At 44.1% G+C, this 19,088-nt stretch overlaps 1 protein-coding gene across 4 annotated transcripts in view; it reads right to left on the bottom strand.

Annotated features, from left to right (window-relative positions):
* Nucleotides 1–9,155: 9,155 nt before the first annotated feature.
* The window catches only part of LOC133560912 (rho GTPase-activating protein 23-like), a 116,247-nt gene continuing 106,314 nt past the window's right edge, over nucleotides 9,156–19,088 (bottom strand). For all 4 annotated transcript variants that reach the window (XM_061913948.1, XM_061913946.1, XM_061913947.1 and 1 more), the window contains one exon: nucleotides 9,156–19,009. The gene's annotated coding sequence lies outside the window, so the exon portion shown is untranslated. The remainder of the gene's footprint in view (nucleotides 19,010–19,088) is intronic.

Here is a 19,088-nt window from a genome sequence, read left to right as displayed (position 1 = left end):
TCCGGAGTGTTTATGGCGCATGCGTCATTACGTCATTGATGAGCCTGTGTTTGGTTGATGTAGAAGAAGCAATGGCGGATCGACGCCATTACATTTTGTTGTTGTTGTTTTTTTAATTTTTATTTTATAAACCTTTATTTATATGTAACCAACCATCCAACCATTTTGTACTGCTTGTCACCTTCATATACATATAGTCAAGAAATAATAAATGGTAAATGGGTTGTACTTGTATAGTGCTTTTCTATCTTTTTTAAGGAACTCAAAGCGCTTTGACACTATTTCCACATTCACCCATTCACACACACATTCACACACTGATGGCGGGAGCTGCCATGCAAGGCGCTAACCAGGTCCCATTAGGAGTAAGGGTGAAGTGCCTTGCTCAAGGACACAACGGACGTGACTAGGATGGTAGAAGGTGGGGATTGAACCAGGAACCATCCCATGTCGTCTTTTGCGGGGCTGTCCGGGCGGGGTTTCTTAAATGCCTCAAATGTCAAAGCCATAGGCTCACACAAGTTCCATAAATAATCCAAATTTGGAACACATTTATTTTTCATTTATCCTTTATTTTAGACTGACCATACGCCCTCTTTTCCCCGGACATGTCCTCTTTTGCGGGGCTGTCCGGGTGGGGTTTCTAAAATGCCTCAAATATCTGGCATTTTGAGTTCGGGTTGCAAGTATTTTCAATCTACGTTCAGTGTCTTACTCAAGGACACAATGGACGTGACTAGGATTGTAGAAGGTGGGGATTGAACCAGGAACCCTCAGGTTGCTGGCACAACCAGTCTCCCAACCGCGCCAATCCGTCCCCAATAAATAATAAAGTACAAAAACAGTACAAAACAGCACCAGAGGGTTGTAAACGCAATAAAGTATCTCAAATGGAATGCAAAATATATACATGTAACCAAATGTAAAGCCATAGGCTCACACAAGTTCCATAAATAATCCAAATTTGGAACACATTTATTTTTTATTTAGCCTTTATTTTAGACTGACCATACGCCCTCTTTTCCCCGGACATGTCCTCTTTTGCGGGGCTGTCCGGGTGGGGTTTCTTAAATGCCTCAAATGTCCGGCGTTTTGAGTTCGGGTTGCGTGTATTTTCAATGTACGTTCAGTGTCTTACTCAAGGAGACAACGGACGTGACTAGGATGATAGAAGGTGGGGATTGAACCAGGAACCCTCAGATTGCTGGCACAGCCACTCTCCCAACCGTGCCACGTCATCTCCAATAAATAAAAAACTACAAAACAGCACCAGGGGGTTGTAAACTCAATAAAGTAACTCAAATAGAATGCAAAATATATACATGTAACCAAATGTCAAAGCCATAGGCTCACACAAGTTCCATGAATAATCCAAATTTGGAACACATTTATTTTATATATATCCTTTATTTTAGACTGACTATACGCCCTCTTTTCCTCGGACATGTCCTCTTTTGCGGGGCTGTCCGGGCGGGGTTTCTTAAATGCCTCAAATGTCCGGCATTTTGATTTTGGGTTGCGTGTATTTTCAATGTATGTTCAGTGTCTTACTCAAGGACACAACGGACGTGAATAGGATGGTAGAAGGTGGGGATTGAACCAGGGACCCTCAGGTTGCTGGTAGAGCCACTCTCCCAACCTCGCCACGCCGTCCCCAATAAATAATAAAGTAAAAAACAGCACCAGAGGGTTGTAAACACAATAAAGTAACTAAAAAAGAATGCAAAATATATACATGTAACCAAATGTAAAGCCATAGGCTCACACAAGTTTCAGAAATAATCCAAATTTGGAGCACATTCATTTTTTTATTTAGCCTTTATTTTAGACTGACCATACGCCCTCTTTCCCCCGGACATGTCCTCTTTTGCGGGGCTGTCCGGGCGGGGTCTCTTAAATGCCTCAAATTTCCGGCATTTTGGGTTCTAGGGGCGGTATAGCTCAGTTGGTAGAGTGGCCATGGCAGCAACCCGAGGATTCCAGGTTTGATCTCCGCTCCGCCATCCTAGTCACTGCCGTTGTGTCCTTGGGCAAGACACTTTACCCGCCGGCTCCCGGTGCCACCCACACTGGTTTAAATGTTACTTAGATATTGGGTTTTCCCTATGTAAAGCGCTTTAAGTCACTTGACAAAAGCGATTTATAAATATAATTGACTTCACTTGTGAAGTTGATGAAAACTCCAGAGATTTAAGCATTAAATATAACATGTATGTACTGTATGCCCTGGAACACCATTATCATCATTTCATGACCGAAGCAAAACACTTTTTACACTTTTATACTGAAATAAATACAGCTACAACTAATTAAATAAAAGCATAGAAAAAACTACCAGCAGCGGTAAAGTTGAGATCCATGAAGGAAAGAAGAGAGTGAATACATGTTTATAACTGAATACATTTACATATGAATACCATTTTTATTTTTTTTATTTTTTTTAATGAATTAAAGGCCTACTGAAATAAGATTTTCTTATTTAAACGGGGATAGGAGGTCCATCCTATGTGTCATACTTGATAATTTTGCGATATTGCCATATTTTTGCTGAAAGGATTTAGTCGAGAACATCGATGATAAAGTTTACAACTTTTGGTCGCTAATGAAAAAGCCTTGCCTTTACCGGAAGTAGCAGACGATGTGCGCGTGACGTCACGGGTTGTAGTGCTCCTTACATCCTCACATTGTTTATAATCATAGACTCCAGCAGCAAGAGTGATTCGGACCGAGAAAGCGACAATTTCCTCATTAATTTGAGCGAGGATGAAAGATTCGTGGATGAGGAAAGTTAGAGTGAAGCACAAAAAAAGAAAGAAAAGGCGACAGCTCCAGGCGGGGGCAGTGGGACCGTTTCAGATGTAATTAGACACATTTACTAGGATAATTCTGGAAGATCCCTTATCTGCTTATTGTTTTAATAGTGTCTTAGTGAGATTGTAAAGTCATACCTGAGAGTCAGAAGGCTGCGGTGAACGCCAGTGTCTCTCAGAGAAGCCAATGGAGGATCCAAGATCACAGCTGCATTTTTGAGCTGCAGGATGAGGTCGCATAATCCATTGTGGTTCTTTGGTCAAAATGTTGCATTGATGATCTTTTACCGACCATCTTCAAGTAGCTCTATCTCTGTCCTCTTGTTGTGGGGCCTACTAGCATGTACAAAACCAGTGAAGTTGGCACGTTGTGTAAATGGTAAATAAAAACCAAATACAATGATTTGCAAATTGAATAGACTGCCAAGACAAGAAATCTAACGTTCGAACTGGTAAACGTAATTTTTTTTGTGTGCAAATATTAGGTCATTTAAAATGTGATGCCTGCAACGTGTTTCAAAAAAGTTGGCACACATGGCAAAAAATACTGAGAAAGTTGAGGAATGCTCATCAAATACTTATTTGGAACGAGCGAGGGTCACCATTTTGGGAAAAAACGCGCTTTCCGTTTGTTTCGCAATATTATGAAAAAGAAACCTTTCTTACCTTCTAGTACCTGCTGATCTGTATTTGGGATCTGCATAAGTCCTGAAAAATTGCGCGGATCCGCCTTTGTGGTAGTCGATAAGCTTCTTTTTTTTCTTCTGTCTTCTTGTTATGGGACATTCATCCTCCTTTATCTGTCAGTAAACTCGCCATGAAAACACTAAAACATACTGGTGTAGTGAGTTTACATTATTAACCCAAGTAACTTTAGTTATTAGAGAGTTCCGGTCGGACGTTTTTTCACAGGACACTTTTGCGCCCTTGTTGTTTGTAATGGCCATAGGGGTCCATATATATATATATATATATATATATATATATATAAAATAAATATTGCCAGTCACAATTAACTTTTGCTCTGCTGGGAAAAAGAAGTACATATATTTACGTCATCCGTTTTGTCACAACGAGGGGTTTTTCGCAGCTTACTGCGAAGTTTGTTCTCCCGGGATGCAAACGGATTATTCCGGACAAGACTTGCAGGTAGGAACATATTTATTTCCTTAAGAAATCTTGGCAGGGCATGAGGTAAACAAATATAAACTAAGGCGTGGAACGAACACAAAATGTGGCATGAAACAAACAGCATAAACTATGGCTTGGAACGAACAAGAAACTGTGGCAAGACATAAACACGAGTTACGTGGAAACGGCATGAATCGAGCAACATGAACTGTGGGATATGGCATAAAAACAAGCAATGTCGCCAGGCCAACTAACTGGCAAAGATAGGCTTAAATAATAGTCCCTTAGTTAGAGCAAGTGCGTGTCCCGAACACATGAGGCAGGTGAAACTAATAAGTTGCCATGGTAACTAAACAAACAAGGGAGCGCAAACAGGAACTAAGAGTCCAAAACAAACAGAAAATAACAAAAACATAATCCAGACCTGCTTTTTGCAGATGATGTGGTCCTGATGGCTTCATCTGGCCAAAAATCTTCAGCTCTCACTGGATCATTTCGCAGCCAAGTGTGACGCGACTTGGAAGAGAATCAGCACCTCCAAGTCCGATTCCATGGTCCTCGCCCGGAAAAGGATGGAGTGCCATCTCCGGGTTGGGGAGGAGAGCCTGCCCCAAGTAGAGGAGTTCAAGTACCTCGGAGTCTTGTTCACGAGTGAGGGAAGAGTCGGTGGTGAGATCGACAGGCGGATCGGTGCGGCGTCTTCAGTAATGCGGACGCTGTATTGATCCGTTGGGGTGAAGAAGGAGCTGAGCCGGAAGTCAAAGCTCTCAATTTACCGGCTGATCTACATTCCCATCCTCACCTATGGTCATGAGCTTTGGGTTATGACCGAAAGGACAAGATCACGGGTACAAGAGGCCGAAATGAGTTTCCTCTGCCGGGTGGCGGGTCTCTCCCATAGGGTGAGAAGCTCTGTCATCCGGGAGGAGCTCAAAGTAAAGCCGTTGCTCTTCCACATCGAGAGGAGCCGGATAAGGTGGTTCTGGCATCTGGTTAGGATGCCACTCCAACGCCTCCCTCGGGAGATGTTTCAGGCACATCCGACAGGTGGACGGCCACGGGGAAGACCAAGGACACGTTGGGAAGACTATGTCTCCCGGCTGGCCTGGGAACGCCTCAGGATCCCCCCGGGAGGAGCTGGATGAAGTGGCTGGGGAGAGGAAAGTCTGGGCTTCCCTGCTTAGGCTGCTGCCGTCTCGGATAAGCGGAAGAAGATGGATGGATGGATAATCCAGACCACAGATCATGACACATTTATCTAATATCATGAACTGTTACAGGCGTATTCAGTAATCATGCTAATATGAAAAATGTAACTTAATAAAATGTGGAGGTATAAATGGCATCCGGTGCTATCAGACCAGGCGGAAGCGGAAATTGACCTCACTCACCACCTGGAGCACCTGTCAGCCGAAGCGTTTTGCTCCAGAGCCACTTCATGGACCGTTTTTTTGGACTTACCATTGGGCCTGTTGAGAACTGGGACGAACAGAGACTCTTACCAGGAGGACTTTGAGTTGGATACGCGGCACCGTGACTACTCTGCTATGTGCATGTCACGTACGTAACTTTGGGGACTTTGGGGAATTGCATTCGTCCTCTCCAAGGTTCTCATAGTCATCATTGTCACCGACGTCCCACAAGGTCATCATTGTCACCGACGTCCCACTGGGTGTGAGTTTTCCTTGCCCTTATGTGGGCCTACCGAGGATGTCGTAGTGGTTTGTGTTGTGGTTTGTGCAGCCCTTTGAGACACTAGTGATCTAGGGCTATATAAGTAAACATTGATTGATTGATTGATGATGTGCTGTATTAACTTTGGGCTGTGGGATTGTGTGTATTGTGCAGGTGTTTGATTTGTGTTGGCGGGTTATATGGACGCGGGGAGGGGGGGGTGTTTATTATGCGGGATTAATTTGTGGCTTATTAAATATAAGCCTGATCTTGTTGTGGCTAATAGTTATATATGTCTTGTGTTTATTTATTGTATTAGTCGTTCCCAGCTGAAATCTCAGGTCCCACCCGTGACTCCTTAATTTGCGTAGCGGCAGCGACATACAAACCCCGTTACCATATGATTTGGGAACTTGTGTTAGATGTAAATATAAACGGAATACAATGATTTGCAAATCATTTTCAACCCATATTCAGTTGAATATGCTTCAAAGACAACATATGTTCAAACATTTTTTTTTTTGGCAAACAATCATTAAGTTTAGAACTTGATGCCCGCAACACGTGACAAAAAGTTGGGAAAGGTGGCAATAAAAACTGATAAAGTTGAGGAATGCTCATCAAACACTTATTTGGAACATTCCACAGGTGTGCAGGCTAATTGGGAACAGGTGGGTGCCATGATTGGGTATAAAAACAGCTTCCCAAAAAATTTTCAGTCTTTCACAAGAAAGGATGGGGCGAGGTACACCCCTTTTTCCACAACTGTGTGAGCCAATAGTCAAACAGTTTAAGAACAACGTTTCTCAAAGTCCAATTACAAGAAATTTAGGGATTTCAACCTCTACGGTCCATAATTTAATCAAAAGGTTCAGAGAATCTGGAGAAATCACTCCACGTAAGTGGCATGGCTGGAAACCAACATTGAATGACCGTGACCTTCGATCCCTCAGACACTAGATATACATACTAGTGTATGACACTAGATAAACTGTATCAAAAACCGACATCAATCTCTAAAGGATATCACCACATGGGCCCAAAAACACTTCAGAAAACCACTGTCACCAAATGAAGTTTGTCGCTACATCTGAAAGTGCAAGTTAAAGCTCTACTATGCAAAGCGAAAGCCATTTATCAACAACATCCAGAAACGCCGCTGACTTCTCTGGGCCCGAGATCATCAAACATGGACTGATGCAAAGTGGAAAAGTGTTCTGTGGTCTGACAAGTCCACATTTCAAATTATTTTTTTAGGAAATATTCGACATTGTGTCATCCGGACCAAAGGGGAATTGAACCATTCAATTGAATATGGGTTGAAAAGGATTTTCAGATCATTGTATTCCGTTTATATTTACATCTAACACAATTTCCCAACTCAAATGGAAACAGGGTTTGTACTTGCCAACCCTCCCGAATTTTACTAGAGAATACCGAAAATCTCCCGGGACAATAATTCTCCCGAATTTCTCCCGATTTCCAGCCGGAAGACAATATTGAGGGCATGCCTTAATATTCTCCATGCGGACCCGGAGACGAAGCAGAAGAACGAAGAAAAGGTGACGACAAGTAAGAAGAACTACGCTTGCAAGTTCCAAAATGATTAGAAACAAGAATTTCAGTTCATCCAGGACAGCTCGAAGGGTAAGGGGTATGCTGCCTGCAAATTTTGTAGATCAGACTTCTCCATTGAACACGGTGGCCGAACGGATATACGGTCAGAGAAGCACGAGGCGGCGGCAAGGCAGCACCGGTCACAGCCCGGTATTATGGACCACCTTTGCTAAATGGAGACCCGAGGGTGTAACATATGCCGAGACAAAGATGGTTACGGTGATAGCTTCAAGCAACATCCCGTTCTCATTTGCGGATGTTTTCAACAAAATCCGTGAAGAATATGATCCCAGATTTAGAGATCGCTCACCAGTACTCAAATGGCAGAACAAAGGCTACTGAAATAGTGAAAGGTAAGTGTTATTTTTTTTAAGTAAGTAGCAAGTATAGTACAGTTAGTAGAACAACTGTGTTTTCAATACTGTGTACTGTACTATGTACACATATATATATACACACATATATATATATATATATATATATATATATATATATATATATATATATATATATATGTATAAAATACTTGAATTTCAGTTAATTCTACCCCAATCTCCCGAATTCGGAGGTCTCCAGATTGGCAAGTATGGGCAGCCACACCCGGAGAACTTGGGTAGGTTTGTTACATGTTTCCGGATGAGGCGATGCTGCTCCTTTATTGATTGAAGTAAAGTCTGAATGTCATTAAAACAGTTAAACTCCATTTAACTGGCCTCAATGAAATTAACAAGATCTTGGGTTTAGGGGAACCTGCTTGTCGTGACGGAGCGATTGTTGCTGGACACACGACGGACTCTTGGGAGAAGAAGGACTGCTGCGTGCCTGGCGACCCTTTCAGTCGAGGACGTGAAGATATCCACCTATTCGGAATTATGACAACAGGACCTCTGCTGATTGGAGTAAGCGTTGCACTGGTACCCCAAAGTTGCCACAAATGATTGGAGGTAGCGGGAAGAACTGTGGACACTCTTGTGATTTTGGATCACATCGGACTGTCTGCCCTGCAGGTTTTTTGAGGACCAGTCATAGACAGAGTGAAAAGCAAGTTTTATTTTCACTTGTTTCCAAAACATTCCAACTTGGATTGTGTCCCTGGCTTCGAGACTCTCCTGAAGGACAGTGCAGCGAAGTCACTGCAAACTCTGTTCTTGTCTCTCATGGACACACACCTGATGTTGTTAACTTTGGACTAGCGACTGCACAAGATCAAGGCTGCGGAAAAGAGACACACTGCAGGCTTGCAGACAAAAACACACGCCACACATACATGCACCCCCCCAATCCAACGGCCTCGACGCAAATCCCATTGGGGGTTGAGAGCTGCGGCCTTACACCATGACCCCACACTCCCTTCCCTGTGTTGCTAGATATCTGGAGATGTACGTTGTAATATGTATATGTGCTTTGTTTGCTATGGAGGTTTTTTTGCCCGCTCCAGACTGGGCCCCCTTAAGAGCCCAGTCTAGATTGTATTTTTTGACTCATCTTTCCCCAGCGTTTTACCTTTTTCCCATCTTTTACGGGGCGCCTTGTGGTGACCCATCAGTTTGTTTGTCTAATCTTGAATGGGTTTGTCCTGAAAACAAAGTTTCCTTGTATTTGTGCAATGAGAATAGAGACCTATCTATCCATCTATCCATCCATCTATCTATCTATCTATCTATCTATCTATCTATCTACCCACCCTATGGTCGGAAAAATACGGTATACATTATTTGCAGAAATGTGAAGGGTGTACTCATGTTTGTGAGGCACTTAGTAAGGTTTAAGCATTAGTAATGAGAAAGAGATTTTAATTCAGAGTGGTTCCTTTTTTGGTCCTGTGTTAAAACAAACACTGTTCGGCGATGGGTTCCTTTCATCTGAACTCCTTCCACTCATCTACCTTTTTGACCAGAGGGAGAAGAAAGTGGTCAGACACTCTTTTCCATATTAAGTCAGTCACATTTATTTGCATTGACACAAAGACATATACTTACAGAGGCTCTGGCTTTACAGAAAATTACAAAATAATTACAAAAATAAAAATATGAAATCAAAATCAATCAAATACTGTAGATACAACACTTTGCACAATTAATACAAATATTTTCCTCCTGGATTTGAACATTGCCAACGTTGAGGCCAGTCTTAAGTGTTCTTATCCCAGATTTTAGTTGCATAAAATGTTTGGTCCTGACTTCACCAGCAGAAGACCACTCCCTGAGGTTCTCTGAGTTTAAGATGATTCCAATGGCTCTTAACTTGAAGACCAAAGCTTGACTCAGTCTGATTTTGGCAACGTTTTTTTTAGGTGGCAAAAATCTACTGATGTCATTGACCCAATGTGACAGCCAAAATTCAAGTTTGTGTCCGCTATTACCCCTAGATTTCTAACCTGATTATTAGGTTTCAGTGAGAGGGTCTGAAAAGGACCAACAATAGTTTCTCTTTGCCTCTCTGGGTTGAGTTTTTTCTTGCCCTGATGTGGGATCTGAGCCGAGGTTGTCGTTGTGGCTTCTGCAGCCCTTTGAGACACTCCTGATTTAGGGCTATGTAAGTAAACATTGATTGATTGACATTGAAACACAATGATTTCGGTTTTGTCTGAGTTTTGCTAAATCAATGGCCTCCATCCAATCGCTGAATCAACATGCCGACGTTCATCTGTGGTTTGTGACGCGTAGATCTGAGTGTCACCTACAAAGTTGTGGTAGAACACATCAGAGCTGAGTATTAGCTGGCCCAGTGGCATCATGTACAAGTTGAACAATAGGGGACCTAGAATGGAGCCCCGAGGAACTCCCCAGGTCACAGCCATTTGGTCAGAGAGTTTGCCAATTTCTACAAGGTATGTCATGTGATACGGTGAAAGAGGGGTTAGTGCAGCTGCCTCACAACACGAAGGTCCTGGGTTCGATCCTGCGCTCGGGATCTTTCTGTGTGGAGTTTGCATGTTCTCCCCGTGACTGCGTGGGTTCCCTCTGGGTACTCAAGCTTCCTGAATAGGTTGATTGGCGACACTAAATTGGCTGTGTGAACGTGAGTGTGAATGTTGTCTATCTCTTATGGCCCTGTGATGAGGTGGGAACTTGTCCAGGGTTTACCCCACAGAATGCAGCTGATATAGGCCCCATCACCCCCCGTGACCTCGAAAGGGATAAGCGGTAGAAAATGGATGGAAAATGGATGGATGTCCTGTGATAGAGATAGAATTTAAACCCGTTGAGACCAAAACTGGATAATCCCACACAGTTCTCTAATCTGTGTTTGAAGATGCATGGTCAACTGTGTTAAAGACAGGTCCAGCAGAACCCTGACAGACTTTTCCCGCAGAACCATGACTGAGACTTTTCCCGCATCTGTGCTCAGGAGGATATCACCTTGATCAGTGTTGTTTCAGTGCTGTTTGGGGGCCTCGAGCCAAATTTGAAAGTGTCAAACTCATTGGTAAACAGGAAAAAGTCATTGTATACATTTTTTTCTAGTACTTGTCCCCAAAAAATGTTGTTGCTCAGTACTGTGGCATCAAGACTACTCAAGATCCCGGGTATAAGCGGCCAAAATGAGTTTCCTCCACCGGGTGGCGGCGCTCTCCCTTAGAGATAGGGTGAGAATCGGAAGGAGCTCAAATTAAAGCCGCTGCTCCTCCACATCGAGAGGAGCCAGATGAGGTGGTTCTGGCATCTGGCCAGGATGCCACCCGAACACCTCCTTTAGGGCACGTCCGACCGGTAGGAGGCCACGGGGAAGACCCAGGACACGTTTGGAAGACTAGGTCTACTGCTGGCCTGGGAACGCCTTGGGATCCTCCGGCAGGAGCTGGGCGAAGTGGCTGGGCAGAGGGAAGTCTGGGCTTCCTTGCTTAAGTTGTTGTCCCCACGACCCGACCTCGAATAAGCGGAAGAAGATGGATGGATGGATGGATGGATGGATGGATGGTTTAACACATTTCACTTTTCTTTGTAAATCTAAATCCGTTTGAAGCTTTGATTTGCGCCTTTCTGTTTGCCTACTTTGAACAACTCTAAACTTGCAGGAATACGGGTGTCCAAAACATTCCAACACTTGATGTAAATGAGTTCAACAGATCATCATCAAGCGGTAGTAAATGGATGGATTGGTGGATGGATGGTGTTTTCATACCTTATCATTTCCACAAACTGTGTGCCCGTATGCTATTATTTATGAGTCTCCCCTCCTACAACCGTATACCAAACTGCTAGTTTGGGTCTAACAGACAAGTCAAAGAAAACACAGAATGATCTGATAAAGTAACATCAATAAACATAGTTTGAGACATGACTAGTTTCAGTCGGAACCACATTTACTGTGTTTATGTGGAGCCATGTTGCAATTAAAGACATCAAAGCAAAAGTGGAAGAAGACATTCAATTATTAATTGAAAATGATTTGTTACTTAAAGATCTGACATTGGGTAAGCTACAGCCAGTTTGAGATGAGCTAAAGTTCATTTAATAAAATGCAAAAGGGAATGCAAGGTATGTAAACATGTCGATCCAGTTTTGCTTTAAGAGAATGGATAGAAGTTAATTTATTTAATCCCACACTCAGTTTTCCATTCAGTTATTAATAAATTTAGCTTTACTCTTACTTTGTACTAGGATTATAGTACAAATGTTGCATCATGGTGACATTATTTCAGCTAATAATACTTTTTACAGTGTACCAATAATTGGTAGCAACGATGTAGGAAGAATGAACAATACCAACAATGGTAACGGAAAAAACAACAACTTTGATAATAGACAATAAATCACAGATTGGGTGACGCTCGGGTCGCATGACGGCGAATAGTGGCGTGTTCCCAAGAAGCAGAAGACCGAGGAGGCAACGTGCAGGTAAAAGTATTTAAAGTAGCTCAAAACAAACAGAGATGAGTGCCGCTAAGAAGGCACCAAAGCATACGGTGTCATGGCCAATCTTTGCGCTCTGCTTGTTGCGCCTTCGGGAGCGCACCCCGGGACTCGCCCACGGCCACGCACTTCCAGGGACACGCCGGGCGCGTCTTTGCCCTGCAGCAGCCGGCAACTGCAATCATTCACCGGCAATCTGCGCACCTGGAACTAACGAGAGGTCCTGCCTTCAATAGCCTTCTATTCGTCGCCTGAACGTAATCATCTGTCGTGTACCATAAACCGACTAACCCAGCTTTATGCTCTCTCTCTCTCTTTGCGTTTCCCCTCCGTGTCTCATTGTTCTTACTTGTCGTCCTCCACAGCAGTTTGCCTTCGTCCCCGCGTGATCGAGCTATACCCCTCGACATCCCCTTTGGACTTTGTACTGTCACCCTCGATCCTCGAACCTCGCTTTGCACAAGGACCCCTTGACGCCTCTCTCAGCATCACGGACATCCCGCTTGTCTCAAGGACCTTCTTCTGCTTAAAGAAGAAGGTCCTTGTCTTGCAACCAGAAGTTCCAAACATAGAATTATCATCGAGCACTGAGGAGTGCTCGAGACAAGGCATGAATAGCATACATGTTGATTGTCAGCAGGTGTGGACCAGCGGCCAATCACAGCAGGTGTGTGAAATGAACAGTGCTCAGCGGAACAAGGAGGAAGTGGAAACCAAAAAAAAGAACACTGAATAGGAAGTAAATACAAGAACGAGGAAAACAAACAGAAATGAAGTGACAGATCGTCACAGGATCCCCCCCTCAAGGAACAGATCCCAGATGTTCCCTGGAAACGAGAACGGAAAAAAGTCCAAAATTTAAGGGAGGGCGGAGGGAGGACTTGGCGGAGGGTCGCCTGGCCAAGTGTACCAGCAACCAGCGAGGGAGAGTCAGGTGGCGGCGACACGTTGCACGCCGCTGCAACTGGTGAGGTGGGCGACCACGGAACGGCCACATCAGTGGCTGACGAGGAGGAAGTCAACACGGCCGCATCTTTGGCCGATGAGGAGGAGGTTGCGCAGCCGGCGGCGACGATGATGACGACAGCGTCGTGGAGGAGCCGTCAACCATGATGACGACAATGAAGATGGCGGCGCCCTGCGAAAGCCCAACAGAGATGATGTTGTGGGTGGATCCGCTGCTGACCCGGAAGATGGCGGTGTCGTGCGGAGTCCCACCGGTGATGAGGACCTTCTTCTGCTTAAAGAAGAAGGTCCTTGTCTGCTTCCTCATCCAACAATTAGGTAATACTCAACAGCTAATAATTCATACACATGGTCTCCTACTATACACCCCTTTTGGATTAGTCACACACCATTCTATAGTTTATTTATTAGTATTGTTTCATTAATATATATATTATATTGTGTATATATATATGATAAATCATAGAGCAAAATTGGCCCCCCTGTGGTTCTGTGCCGTCACAACTCCCTCCTCCAACCATAATATGGCTGCTATGCAAAAACAAAACGGAATGCTGGAATACAGCAAAACCCACAGCAGAAGGAAATCGCGTCTACATGTACAATTATCATTTCCAAATAAAGACCCGATGTTTGTATAACAGTTAAAATCGATTAATAGTTTTTGCATTGCTTGTGTTGTCAAGTCAAGCTTGCTCTAGTGGAGCTCACCCAAGCAGAGACGTCAGCTCCAGGTGAGCTCACCCGAACAACCACACCTGCTCTAGCAGAGCTCGCCCAAACAGCCCTGTGTCCAGCCAAGCTTCCATCCTCTGGACGGCCTACGTCGCCTGTCTTTTTCCAGCGGGCCTGCAGACGCCACCGGCTACTCAAGTGGGCCTGCTAACACCATCATCTTCTGCTCCAGTGGGCCTACCGATGCCAACATCCTCGTCTCCAGTGGGTCTGCCGTCGACGCCACCATCCTCGTCTCCAGTGGGTCTGCTGTCGACGCCACCATCCTTGTCTCAAGTGGGTCTGCGGCCCACCGAGCATCCTCATCTCCAGTGGGTCTGCCGCCGACGCCACCATCCTAGTCTCCAGTGGGTCTGCTGCCGGTGCCACCATCCTCGTCTCCAGTGGGTCTGCTGCCGGCGCCACCATCCTTGTCTCCAGTGGGTCTGCTGCCCACCCACCATCCTAGTCTCCAGTGGGTCTGCCGATGCCAATATCCTCCTCTCCAGTGGGTCTGCCGATGCAAACATCCTTGTCTCCAGTGGGTCTGCCGTCGATGCCACCATCCTTGTCTCAAGTGGGTCTGCCGCCCACCAACCATCCTCATCTCCAGTGGGTCTGCTGCCGATGCCACCATCCTAGTTTCCAGTGGGTCTGCTGCCGGCGCCACCATCCTTGTCTCCAGTGGGTCTGCCGCCCACCCACCATCCTAGTCTCCAGTGGGTCTGCTGCCGGTGCCACCATCCTAGTCTCCAGTGGGTCTGCTGCCGGCGCCACCATCCTCACTTTCAGTGAGTCCTACACCACCATCCTAGTCCCCAGTGGGTCCGACGTCAAGGGCACCATCCTCGCCTTCAGCGCTGCAGCCAGCCTCAGCGTCGCCTCCAGCTCCTGATGCGGAGGCACCTATCTGGCTCCCACACACCTCCTCCTCGTCGGCCAAGAGTGCGGCTGTTCCATGGACGCTCTCTGCGCCATTTGCGCCAACGCCAATGACCCGAGCGTGGACCCTCACAGCTTCTAGAGCGCCGTCCTCGTTCAGGTCAGCCTCGTTGACCACGAATGTGGCTTTTTCATGGACGTCTCCTGCGCTCTCAGCAGCAATGCCCAGGACCTGGGATTGGCTGGTGCACTACTGTTGCTTACACCTGCCATTCCGTGGACGACCCCCCTCGCCAGCTACAGAGGCGTTCAACTCGCCGACACCACCTCAATTATTCAATCAATCAATTATTTTAATATCATTGTCATAATGACACAAATTATACATGTCACCGAGATTTTGTTGGAGCGTAATCTAGCGACATAGAAAGTGCATTGATGTGCAGGATGTGCAGGTTGCTCTGACTTAGGACACTTCTGATGGCACAATTGTCAAAGTTTCCATGTGATTATTTTCTAATATACACTAAATATCTTGCCCCACTTACAATGGCAATAACAAATCATATTGTTTTTCATGAATTGTGTACTAGTATTGTATGTCTGGGTGGAGGTCATGCTTTGGAAATGTTTGTAAAAATTTCAGAGCATGGGATCATGTGTACATTCCTGTAACTTTCTATTTATAAAATATACATTTTTATTAATATTTCTTTAATAAAATAGCCTTTCATGATTGATATCTATAAATTAAGATTCTTAAAAAATGACACCAGAATAAGCACACATTTCCCAACCTGGAATTACAAATGATATGCGGTGTTGGAGTTGTCCGACTTTTTGTGTGGCTTTTAACGCCTCACAGGCTAAATTCCAAATGTGCATGTGTTTGCCCAAGTGAGAACGAGCGAGCGGGTGCTGTTGATACGACAGATGAGAAAGTTGGTTTTAGTCGGTTTGTATGGTAGGAAATGACCAGTTTTCCTCCGATATAAACTTTTTTACCAATGTTTTTGGTTATGTGTTTATAGCTTACAAAGAGTTTTTCTCCATAAAATTAAAACCTTCACATTTTGCACAATGAAATGTAAACATGGGAACTTGTGGACGTTCTGTAACTTTCTATCTGTAAAATATATATTTTTATGAGTATTTCTTAAATATAATAGCATTTCATGATTGATATTTATAAATTAAGATTCTTAATATATGACACTAGAATAAGCACACATTTGAGCAACCTGGAATTACAAATGATATGGGGCTTCACGGTGGCAGAGGGGTAAGTGCGTCTGCCTCACAATACGAAGTTCCTGCAGTCCTGGGTTCAAATCCAGACTCGGGATCTTTCTGTGTGGAGTTTGTATGTTCTCCCCGTGAATGCGTGGGTTCCTTCCGGGTACTCCGGCTTCCTCCCACTTCCAAAGACATGCACCTGGGGATAGGTTAATTGGCAACACTAAATTGGCCCTAGTGTGTGAATGTGAGTGTGAATGTTGTCTGTCTATCTGTGTTGGCCCTGCGATGAGGTGGCGACTTGTCCAGGGTGTACCCTGCCTTCCGCCCGATTGTAGCTGAGATAGGCGCCAGCGCCCCCCGCGACCCCGAAAGGGAATAAGCGGTAGAAAATGGATGGATGGATGTGGCGTTGGAGTTGTCCGACATTTTTTGTGGCAGTAAACGCCTCACTGGCTTAATTCCAAATGTGAATGTGTTGGCGCAAGTGAGAAGAGTGAGCGGGTGCTGTTGATACGACAGATGGGAAAGTTGGTTTTAGTCTGGTTTGTATGGCAGAAAATGACCAGTTTTGCTCCGATATAAACTTTTTTACCAATGTTTTTGGTTATGTGTTTATGGCTTACAAAGAGTTTTGCTCCATGAAATTAAAACCTTCACATTTTGCACAATGAAATGTAAACATGGGATCTTGTGGACGTTCCTGTAACTTTCTATCTGAAAAATATATATTTTTATGAGTATTTCTTTAGTATAATAGCATTTCATGATTGATATTTATAAATTCATATTCTTAATAAATGACACTAAAATAAGCACACATTTGAGCAACCTAAAATTAAAACCTTCACATTTTCGCCCCCGAGTCAAAATAATTGTCCAGGCGTGGTCTGATGTATGCACCGCATAAATAATTTTAGTATTTAGAAAAATATACAAACGAAATGTAATGGATATAACTTCACAAGCTCTGATACAAATATGCAAATTAAATTATAGTACATAACTAGAAACAAATATACAAAACGAATATACAGTACATTGTTATGTCCCAAATATAGAAATAGTTAAAATCAGTGTAAATATAATGAATAAGATCTGTGTGGGTTAGACTTCATCAAGGAGACAGCTCTAGGGGAAAGACTGTTCCTGAGTAGGCTAATTTTAGTCCTGATCAGATCATATTTGTAATTTATAGACACCATAAGGATTACTAAAAAGGAACAGGCAAGGTCATAGTTTTGTGAATGTGTATAAAGTATCAAGTGCAGCGCTGCCAAACAAAGTTCATGGGAACAAACACCACCAGAATGATGTTAACTTTGCAAGGAAAAAAGTTACACTCTACACATCAATAAAATTAAAACTACGACGCCAGTGTTTCATCTTCAACTTTTTCTCCTTCCCAAAAACAGAATATACCGGGCCATTCTAGTTGACCAATGAAGAAGAGAATTCCTCTCGAACAGGACAAATAACTACATTTATTTGGGGTACTGCACCTTATCTTACCATTCCACGTACACTATATTGCCAAAAAGTAATTGGCCACCCATCCAAATGATCCGAATCAGGTGTCCTAATCACTTGGTCCTACCACAGGTGTATACAATCAAGCACTTAGGCATGGAGACTGTTTGTACAAACATTTGTGAAAGAATGGGCCGCTCTCAGGAGCTCGGTGATTTCCAACTACCATAGGATGCCAACTGTTGGCTTTATTATAAGAAAAGTGAAGAGTTTGGGAACAACAGCAACTCAGCCACCAAGTGGTAGGCCACGTAAACTGACAGAAAGGGGGCAGCGGATGCTGAAGCACATAGTGCAAAGACTTTCTGCACAGTCAGTTGCTACAGAGCTCCAAACTTCATGAGACCTTCCAATTAGCCCACGTACAGTACGCAGAGAGCTTCATGGCATGAGTTTCCATGGCCGAGCAGCTGCATCTAAGCCATACATCACCAAGTCCAATGCAAAGCGTCGGATAGACTGGTGAAAAGCACGTCGCCACTGGATTATAGAGCAGTGGAGACGCGTTCTCTGGAGTGATGAATCACACTTTTCCATGTGGATTTGGAGGTTGCCAGGAGAACGGTACATTTCGGACTGTGAAATTTGGTGGAGGAGGAATTATGGTGTGGGGTTGTTTTACAGGAGTTGGGCTTTGCCCCTTAGTTCCAGTGAAAGGAACTTTGAATACTCCAGGATACCAGAACATTTTGGACAATTCCATGCGGATTAGTTTGGAGTGGGCCCCTTTCACTTCCAACATGACCGTGCACCATAGCACAAAGCAAGGTCCATAAATAGTTCTGACTTGAACCGATAGAAATCCTTTGGGAGGAATTAGAATGGAGACTGAGAGCCAGGGCCTTTTTCGAGGAACATCAGTGTGTGACCTCACCAATGCGCATTTGGAAGAATGGTCGAAAATTCCTATAAACACACTCCGCAACCTTGTGGACAGCCTTCCCAGAAGAGTTGAAGCTGTAGTAGCTGCAAAAGGTGGACCGACATCAGGAATGGGATGGCACTTCAAGTCCATATGTGAGTCAAGGCAGGTGGCCAAATACCTTTGGCAATGTACCTGACGCTTCCTTAAAGGACTGTGATTCATTATATTACCTTTTTGCTCTTGTCAAGTTTGAGCTCCAAATTAATTGACAATGATTAAGTTTGTCCATTTTTTTGCAAAGTGCCGTGGTTTGCTGGTGAATAATTAAAAACCTGGCATGGTTCAGTAAGCTTTTTCGGAATGCAGTGGAACTGCAGCTGGTTCCCCCTGTGAAACTGTGAAGATCAATGGTAAAAGGTAAAAGTCTAAGGATGTGGAATTATTAGACGATTATTTTGTAGAGGAAGCCGTTCTGTCTGGTTTACGTCTACAGTCTTTGTTTTTGTAACTGACACCCACTTGTTTTTATGTGGAGTTTTGGAAACAATATTGGAACAGCTCTATCTTCTTCTCCACTCCCTCCTCCTTTGATGGTCACAATCCTCAGCTGAACCGATCTCAGAGAAGAGGGTAGCTGGGCATTTTCTTCATGTGCGGGTAACAGTAGAGATGATGGACTTAGGCAGGATGTTGCTGGCATCGAGGTTGGTCACGGAGTTAAAAGAAAGCTGCAACCATTTCAGGTTTTGTCATTAACTTTGTTCAATCTCTATGAAGTGTTACAGTAATTACGAACACATGACTTAC

The sequence above is a fragment of the Nerophis ophidion genome, linkage group LG10 (assembly GCF_033978795.1).
Source record: "Nerophis ophidion isolate RoL-2023_Sa linkage group LG10, RoL_Noph_v1.0, whole genome shotgun sequence".
Taxonomy (NCBI): domain Eukaryota; kingdom Metazoa; phylum Chordata; class Actinopteri; order Syngnathiformes; family Syngnathidae; genus Nerophis; species Nerophis ophidion.
Note: the sequence above shows the minus strand (reverse complement) of the source record. Positions and strands in the feature narration are given on the sequence as shown.